This window comes from Onychomys torridus, chromosome 6, assembly GCF_903995425.1.
Source record: "Onychomys torridus chromosome 6, mOncTor1.1, whole genome shotgun sequence".
Classification (NCBI taxonomy): Eukaryota; Metazoa; Chordata; class Mammalia; order Rodentia; family Cricetidae; genus Onychomys; species Onychomys torridus.
Window position 1 is genome coordinate 106,066,543 of NC_050448.1, and position 10,065 is coordinate 106,076,607.

Sequence of the window (10,065 nt, forward strand, 5' to 3'; positions counted from 1 at the left end):
TGTGGGCTGAGTAAAGGAAGAATGTGGGAAGAGAAGGCTTCAGGGACTCCCAGCCAGTCTTCTGCACTGTAGCAACTTATATCTCACAAGCCAAGGAAATCATGGTCAACACAACAACTTCACGTTATTTATTCCTTAAGTGTAAGTTATAATTTACTATGTGGTCACTTGTATTTCCTCTCTAGCAAGGTCTTATGTTATAAACTCAACTGATTTCTCACCTACTGTAATATGTTCTGCATGCTATCACTCTTTGAAATTTGTTGAACCATGTTGAGTGGCCCAGTCCATGGTCAGTTTTTTATAAAAAATGTTACATACACTTAAAAAGGATGTGAATTCTGAGTGACTCTAAATAAGAATCAAAATAAACAGTTGGATAACTCTGAGGAAACAATGTCTTCCAGACACAATACACATATGGGACTGATACACACATGAGCTCATAAAGATGTGCAAGACCTGCAGAGTTTCAAGCCAGACAGGGTCCACTGAGGGGGGAAGTAGACACAGGGTCGCATCCCTAATCAAGAAGTTCTCTGCAGTTGACGCCCACTGGCAAAGGGAAAATCAGTTTCTTCTTGTAGAGTGTCATTGGGTGTATTCATCACAATCCAGGGCAGGCCCATGCCCTGGAGTAGTTGGCCAACGCAAGATGAACTTGGTGGTATTGTTCAGGCCCTTTTGTTCCATTTTGCTCTGCTTTGGCTTTTTGTTTTCCTTATTGGTCTTTTGCTTGTTTATTTTGATTTTCATTTTTTTTTGCGGGGAGGGTTTGTTTTTGTTTTTGTCCCTTTGGTTTATTTGTAAAAGAAAGAGAGCATAAAGTTCCATGGGTAGAGAGATGAGGAAGATCTGAGAGGAGCTGGAAGAGGGGGAAAACATGAAGAAAATATATTACAAAATAATTTTAATTAAAAATATATTTTAAAGACTTTCCATCTTATAGATTGCTCATTTAGAAACACCAGTTTCCCAGTGATCATTTGGGCACTCTTATCATTGCCCAACAGGTTCATGAACACAGTGATGACAGGGTTAGAGACCATGTATGGACTAAGTATTATGGATTTCCACTCACTAAAGTCAACCTGGCTATAGCCAGCAATGCAAAGAGTTTAATGCTAAGCCACTGCATGACAGTTCCTTACAGTACCAGACAGACCCCTAGGAGCAGGTGGATTTGGGAAGTTCACTCCTCCTACTGTTCCAAGAGTAGCACTTTGTTTTATCAAAGGAGATGGTTACTTTGGCTGTGACCTTTCTTTTCTTGCCTGCAGTTCTTCCACTAAAACTACCGTTTATGGTTACCACTGATATGGTATCTTACATGAACTATTTATAGCTAAGAAGTTACTTGGTCACAGCAAGTGAACTATAGAAAAGGCCTGTGCTCATGAAATTCACTGGTCTTCCCTTGTTCTCTGTCGTCTAGAAGTAACTAGCGCACAAGTACAGCGAAATGGACTTTTGAAGACTCCCTTATGGTGTCAGCTAGAGGGCAACAACTTTCAAAGCAGGGAAATATCTTCTAGGATGTAAGTGTATGACCTAAGTCAGTAACCAGTATATGATGACATTGATTTCTCCTATAGCCAGGATTCATGGGAGTGGAGATCAAGAGGTGAAAATACAATAGCACCTCTCACTATTAACCCCAGCGATCCACTAGAAAAACATCTGCATCCTATTACTACAACTTTGGACTCTACTAATATAGAAGTCTTAGTCCCAAGGTAATAACTCTTGCACATGGTGGGTGAGGGGCACAATAATGGTTCCATTAAACTAGAAGTTGAATGTTATTTTTGCTTTTTTACTCTTTTTGGGGAGCCCACCACCAAGATCCCAAATAAAACACACATGGAGGTTTATTTTTTATTAGGAAAAAAAATTTTATTCGTTTTACATACCAAAGATCCTCCTCTTCCCTCCTCCTGCCCCTCCAGCCTCCCCCTCCCAACCCACTCCCCCCATTCCCTCCTACAATAAGGTAAGGTCTCCCATGGGGAGGTACATTTAGTAGAGGCAGGTCCAAGCCCCTCCCCCTGCAGAGGCTTATCATTAATTATAAATGCCTGGCCTTAGCTTGGCTTGTATCTTGCCAGCTTTTCTTAACTTTAAATCATCCCCATCTATCTCCTGCCTTTTACCTTTCTCTATTTCTATATACCTTTCATTATTTCTTACTCCATGGCTTGCTGTGTAGCTGACCCCTGATGTCCTCTTCTCCTTTTTTTTCTTGCTTTTTCTTTTCCTCCCACATTTCTCCTATTTATTCTCTTTGCCTGCCAACCCTACCTGTCTATTTCCCTGCCTTGATATTGGCCGTTCAGCTCTTTATTAGGCCATCGGGTGTTTTAGACAGGTAAAGTACCACAGCTTCACAGAGATAAACAAATGCAACACTAAAAGAATGCAACACATCTTTGCATCATTAAAACAAATGGTCCACAGTATAAACAATTGTAATACATCTTAAAATAATATTCTACTACAGTTGAGATTGCTAAGGAACCACTTAGGGCCCTGTCACTGAATCAGCAGGTAAAATTTAACAGGTAAGATTTGTTGATTTCCTTGGTGGCCCCACATCACTCAGTTTGAGAACTAGAATGTCTATTCTGTATTACGGAACATCATTAGGATGTAACTAATTGATTTTATTAACAAGGGCTCACAGGTAAGACATTGCTTTGGAGCTCAGAAGAGATTTCTGGATTCTTTGCTTTTGAATGGTGTTGGAACTACTAAGGATTGGGAGGTTTTTGAGAGATGAGCTAAATGTCAATTGCTTTATGAGATGGGTGAATATGAGGTTTTAGGGGCCAGGTGTGGAATGTTATTATTTAAAGTAATATATTTGGGTTCTTAATCTTCATTCTCAACTTGACTATGTTTAGAATCACCTAGAAGACTCATTTGTAGATATGTCTAGAAGGGTATTTCTAGAGAGGTTTAACTAGAAAGAAAAATCTACACTGAAAGTGGGCAGAACAATCCCATGAGCTAAACTCTCAGATTGAATTTAAAAGTAGAGATGGGGAGAGCCAACTGAATTCCAGCATTCATCTCTCTCTGAATCCTGTGACCAGCTGCCTCACAATTCACAGCCATGACTTTACCACCAAGACAGACTGTGTTCCCATAAACCATGAGCCAAAATAAAGAAGCACTTCCTTTTCTCTGTAAGTAGCTTTTGTTGAATATTTTGTTACAGTTATTGGAAAAGTAACTAACGCTGCAAGATTCTTACTCAACATTTCATAAATAAAAGGATGGAAAACACCTGACTAGAAACCAGGACTTAGCTCTAACAGAAGGTTGCCCTAGCACAGAGGTAGACCAGTTCACCGGTGGAATGGGATAAAGAGCTCAAAAGTAGATCCATGTACATGTCAGTCATTGGGTCTATGGGAAATAAGGAATTATTTGGTGAGTGAAGATGGTATTTTTTTACAGAAGCAATAATGAAAATAAGTATCCTTTCACATCTGGATTCCTGAACATCTTAGATTCCCTTTAGTCATTCATTTCAAATATCTAGATCCTGAACCATAACCCTACATAACTTGCTTGATATTTTGATAAATGCAGGGTTAAAGACTGGAGAAAGAGGATTGTGTGTCAAAGGAAGCTGCCAGTAAGGGGGAGTGGCTTAGTGAAGGAAAAAAATCCCAAATGGGTGGGTTTATTGCTCAGTTTTATTGTGGGAAGAGTAAACCTTAAAATTATGAGTCATGGGAAAAGTTGTTCTTTTTTATATATTTAGTCTGTATCACTTACAAGAATTTATATTGACCCTTAGGAAGTGGATAAGAGTATGTGTAGGGGTGTGTGCTTATTTTCTTGTATGTACCTACTGTATGCTTAAAAGAATAAATGCATATTTCTGCAAAAGTCAGTCTGGTGGTTTTGAAAAAGACTAGGCTTGGGCAGATCACCTTAGAGAACTATGTCAAAACCCATTGCATACCAACCTACATTCAAGTAAATGTCTCAAGGCTGGGCCTTTTCTTTTATCCTTTTTACCCAATACAAAGACACAAAACAACTATAAAGGTGAGCTGAGAAATAGACATTTGGATTTAAAACTTTAAGCTACTTCTACATGTGTCTTTCCTAAATTAAATAAAGCTAACAATTTCAGGCTTTTCTCGTGGAAAACTATCTACCAATCATTGATAATCTTTCTCTTATTCAGGTTTATTGAAGTATAAATTATACAGAGGAAAATCTACTCCCTTAGGGTTTACAGATTGATAATATAGTTCATAACTGACAAACATATAAAAATTTGGAAAGCAACCCAAACTTTTTCACTCTGGTCTGTTGTCCCATTATGCTTGATTCCAATAACTACAGCTGTCAGGAGAATTGTAAGAAAAAGGCTCCAAGGGAAAAGTCAAGAGAATACTTGAGTCCTTTGCCTACTCTAGCAGTGCTTCTATATTGGCTTGGGCTGCCAAAACACCGCAGGCTGGGAGCCAAATTAACACAGTTCAAGATGCTAGAAGTCTACGATCAGAGAGCCAGCAAGATCTGGTTCTGATGGAGGCCTTCCCATTTTCTTACTGACATTGCTCTGTGTTCACTCAAACAGTGATAGCAAGTTCTTCTGTGAGGGCACTAATCCCTACATAGGGGCCTCACATTCCTGACTCTATCTAGACCCAATTATCTCTTAGATTCCTCACAAATACCATCACTTTAGAGACTGGGGCTCAGCATGAAATTAGAAGTGATGCTTATTTCGTCCACAGTATATTCATAATGTCTATTTCTGCCTCAAAGCATCAAACCTCTGTGTAGGCTATGAAGGGCTGAGGCAGCAAATCCCCCATTTGTATGGAAGCATTCAGGAGTTCAGCTAAAATCAGTCCTCACTGAAGCAACTATGTGGGCAGCGTGGAGCTAGGTGTTTTCTTACATCCTGTTCAGATCGAAGGAAGCCACTGGAAAGTCCAAGTTCTTCAGTCCCATCCTTCTTGAGTCAAAAGCCCAAGTTCTATCCTTCAGGAAAGACAGACCATCCCAGCCTTTGAAGTTCATAGTCTGCCTGACAACTCAAGGTTAATTTAATCTCTTTATTCAACCAGTGAGGTCCGAGTGAGGCTAAATTGAAAGGAAGGTCAAGTTAATGAATTTTCTCAGATATTCAAAGGAAAAGACAAGACCATGCTGGTGGATTGAAAGAAAGTGTTAGTAGTGGTAATGTACTTGAGGTCTGTCCTGACATGAAAATGTGAAACCTCACCACTGTTACCAAGAACTGCCATGCAGATCCTTGGACACAAGAATTAATCCGTGTTTTCAGTAGGGAAAAATGTTTTGTGAAGAATACAAAATTCTCACTGAACCCTCAAACTAGGTCATTCTGTTTTTGTCCAAAACTGTACAATATAAGAAATCTATAGCTTTGAAAATGAAACCCAAGATTTTTTCCTAAACTCCTCTATCATGATGGGATCCAACTATAATTTGAATAAATATGCATTGCTCCAAAAAGACATAAAGTCTTTCTCTTTCAATTGTTTCCATGTGTCTTTCGAAAGCTCTGCCAGTCGATCCAAGAGTGAAATAAAAACGTCTACACCCCCCCCCCAACAGCAATGCTTGCATCACATCATCCCACGACTGTTCTGTCTGATCTTGAGTCTCAGGCTATACTTAGGAGGGCAGACAATGGAAAGATCCCTGGAGAGGAAGAGGCTGCCAGTCAGGGAGAAAAGAAGCAAGAGTATCCAGGTGATTAAGACAGTCTGTGAGACTCCAAATGACGGTAGAGGAGAATCCTTTCTTCTCTCTGTCCCATAATCAAGTTGCAAAAGTATTGATTTTCCTTAATGAGCAGCCATGTGCTTTAAACAGTCTAGGTTGACCCAAAAGCAGATCCTGAGGCAAAGACCTAGAGCAGAAGGTTTGCTTTGGACTTAATCCCAGGAAACAGAAGTAAGGAGGTGAAGAAAGTGAGGCTGGGAAAGAAGGGGGCCATAGTGGGGTGAATACCACCAGAGCACTGAGGCTGTCTAACAAACTGGAATTGAGCCACTCTAGGAAAGGGAAGGCAGAGAACTTCTCTATACCCCAACCCCACCTCCCTACTCTCCATACCGAATCCCTCACCCCCTGACTGGTTGAGAGTAGCCATGAGGATGTCAATGGTCCCCATACCTCCTCACTGGATCTGATTTCATTGGAACAGGCTTCCAAAGCCTACATGTGCAGTCCTGGGGAACTCAGTAGTTCAAAGGGACTGATTGCCAAGTGTCTGACACACTGAAGCCTACAGGGATTTCCCCAAGAGCCCTATCTAAGTAGATAACGCATAAGTGCCAACAAGATAAAAGAAATGTTTTTGATGAAACCACGTCTGCTTCTATAGGTGAGACTGATGTTGTTGTCACAGCCATGCTGCTTGGAGACATGGAACTTAATCAAATTTGTAACTTTTATAGAACATCAGCGTTTGCAGTGACCTTAACAGCCACACTATAATCCAAAGAGCATTACAGACACCATCAGTAATAGAAGCCCATTCGAGTTCCTGCCCTGGAACTAGGGCTGAGGAAAGGAGGAAGACAGATAGAGCCATCTGTGGTCCTTCTGGACCCTGCACGAGGTACGCCATGAAGTAAGCTTGAGACTTGGAGCCAGGCCAGGTTCACTGGGTCACTTGTTTCTGTAAAATTAGCAAGTAAAGTTTTTATAAATTTTTCCTCAAAGACTGTCAGTTTAGGAATCACAAAAACCTGGATGTGTAGCTAGGTGGCTGCATGTATGATTCGGAAGCCCATCATGAAAATATTCAATCTTTGGTTTAATAATTCTCCCTTTCGCTGTTTGACAAGTTCTCTAGTCCAGGCCTGCCTCAACTTCCCTCTACAGATATGGGTGACCTTGGAACTTCTGATCCTCCTGCCTCCATCCCCTAGTCCTGGAATTAGACATGCCCACACACACATCTAGTTTCCTATAGTGCTAGGTATCAAAGCCAGGGCTTTGCGCAGGTGAGGCAGGGACTCCACCATGTGCTACATCCCAGCACAGAATTTTTCCTTTTGCTTTCTTACTCTCGAGATGCATCTCTTTCTTAGTCTGTTTTCCATTTTGATGATCCGCTGGAGCTAATGGAGGCCAAGACAAAAGAGTGATACTAAAGACAACCTCTGTGACCAAATTAAAGAAAAGGGGGTTAGAGTCAACTACCAATCTACAAGGTACTGGGGCCAGATCAAAACTCCTTCCTCCCTCAGGTCCCGGTCTTTCTTTGCAAAGTACTTTGAGATCATTACTGAAAAGCTCTAGGTTCACAGGGCAGTGGTGGTGCATGCCTTTAAACCCAGGACTCTGGAGGCAGAGGCAGACAGATCTCTGAGTTCAAGGCCAGCCTGCTCTACAAAGTGAGTTCCAGGACAGTCAGGGCTATAGAGAAACCTGTCTTGAAAATGATAATAATAATAATAATAATAATAATAATAATAATAATAATAATAACAGTAGCAGTGGAAGCTAACTGTTTGCTTTGACTTCTCATGCTTTGAAATGCTTGTATCTTCATTGTCCAAGCCATTATCAAGTAAGCCCACCGCTGCTTCTGCTGCTGCTGCTGCATTTAGATGCAAACATAAGAAGGTTGCACTCAAACCATCCAGTGCCCCAAGTCTCCTATGAGTCACCTCTGGAGCATATTCTCGGGATGGAAATGTGAGACTGAGATGGAGGCCTATTTAGTGAAAGGCAACCCTGAGAAACCATTTCAAAGTCCATTGTACGATATTAGAGCAGGAGGGGGGAGGGGCTGGTGCGGCTGACGAGAAACCTGGAGACAAGATGGGGTGACATGGAATGATCATCCATGCCTTCAGCAAAAACTGATTGGACCCTTGCAGAGTCTCAGCTCCTGCCAGAAGAAACAGATGGGAACAGGGTGGTGGCAACACGTGCTACACGCCATCAAGATGTTGTAGGAACTTTGACAAGGGAACAAGTAACTTCATCGATCGGGGCAGTAGTCTTCATAGTCCCGGAGATGTCAGAAAAGTGCGGATTCACCAGAGAGGAGTAGGCACCCTTTCTAGATGGAAGAGCAGGTACAAACGGCTCCAGGGTCTTGAATGTGAATCAAAGGAAGAAGAGGAAGAAGGGAAACGGGTACAGAGTAAGTTACAGAGGAGCCAGGTGTGGCGCCCTCCAAACACTCCAGAGGTCAGGAGTTGGAAGGGGGTCCTAAGGGGTTAAAAAGCAAGGGCTCGCCAGGGCTGCTGACTTGTGGAGACCCGAGGGGAGGATTGGTTTTCTGGTCTTTTCCAGCACTGACAGACCGCCTGAGGAGTTTGGCTCATGGTCCACTCCCTCCATCTCCAAAGGTCATCACTCCAGCTCCCCTGTCTATCATTCCAGTTCCTCCGCCTCTGGCCCTCCTGCCTCACTTTATAAGGACTTCCATGACTACACTAGACGCAGGTGGTTAATCCAAGATCCTTAACTTAGTGGCATCTGCAAAGTACCTTTGCCTTATAGTGTAATATTCAGTTTGGCCGACTCCGAAGGAGGCTATCTCTGGGGAGCCATTATTCAGCCTAACACAGTGATGGCTTCCAAGGAACAGACAAGTCAAATGAATGTCCCCCTGTCCCCCCAAAACAGAAATAACTAACCTGAAACAAGAGAACCCTAGGAAGGGGGGGACATAATATTTCATTTTTTTTCCCACGTGCAGAATGAGAAGCTTGTTAGGAATGAAGTTAACAAACAGACTCCCGTGAAAGGAATTAGTATTCTGGGTGCTTTGGGGGTTTTCTGCTTACGCACTGCTTTGGTGCGTTGATTGTGTTCTCTTTTTTCCCCATTATGTAAGTGCCGTCATTCCAAGGTCGCTGTGGTCATGGAGTCCCGAAGAGCACGACAATGCTCTCTTTCATGAGGCTTTGATCACAGCATCAAAGTTAGGTAATCCTGGAGGGAAGCGTACTGATGTGCAGGCACTCAGGAAATCCCAGACTTTCTGTTTGAGGCTTTAGAAACAGTAGGTGCTCTGAGTCACGTTTTTATCTCCCACACGATGGAAGACACATTTTACAGGGCATCGGCAGTCTGCTGGCCCAGTATGCCTTCCTCCTTCCCACATCCTGAAAGTACTAGACTCAATCTCACCATCGGAATCTCTCCACCCGGTCCCTTCATCCCGCGCCGCCCCACTCAGCACTTTCCAATCCTTGCGTCATAGTGCACAGGCCACTGACCTCACCTGGTCCAGGCCAAGGGAGCAAGGCACAGTAAGAACTCCCGTGGTAGGAAGGTGTGTATCTGCGGCTTCCACAGAGAACAAGAGGCTAAGGCAATACTTTACCAAAAAAAAGTGCCTTGCTGAACCCCTGGAAAAAATTCAACCCTAAACCTACCCTCTGTCTGGACTTTCCAGTTAAATGAGCTAATACATTGTGTATTTGTTAAACTAGTAAGAAGTGGGCTTTCTACTTTGTCAATGCAGTATTTCCCAATAAGTGCACACTCACCTCTCACTGCGTGAATGTGAGTGAAGAAATGAATAAGAAATGCACTATAACACTTTTCTTTCTTTTCTTTTCTTTTTTTTTTAAAGATTTTATTTATTATGTATACAGAAGAGGGCGCCAGATCTCATTGCAGATGGTTGTGAGCCACCATGTGGGTGCTGGGAACTGAACTCAGGACCTCCGGAAGAGCATTCAGTGCTCTTAACCTCTGAGCCATCTCTCCAGCCCCAACACTTTTTTTTAATGCTACTTGGATTCTTGAATGAACATTTTTTAATTGAACTCCTCAAAGCATCTGCTTCTCTTTGCTGAGCTTTGGCCTAAGGTAGGAAACTCTGGTAGCAATCTTAGGGTTATCAATATCAGATAGAGATACTAGAGGAGTGATTTCCTACATGGCAGGCTTGCAGGACAGAGCTCTCTATCAGATGGCTGAGACAAGGGTCTTGATCTCCAGCAGTTGTAACAAGGAAGCCTCTTGTTTGGACTTTAGCTTTTCTTTGTTTGAGGATTGGCTTTTGGGGTACTGATAAAGAGAGAGCCAAGA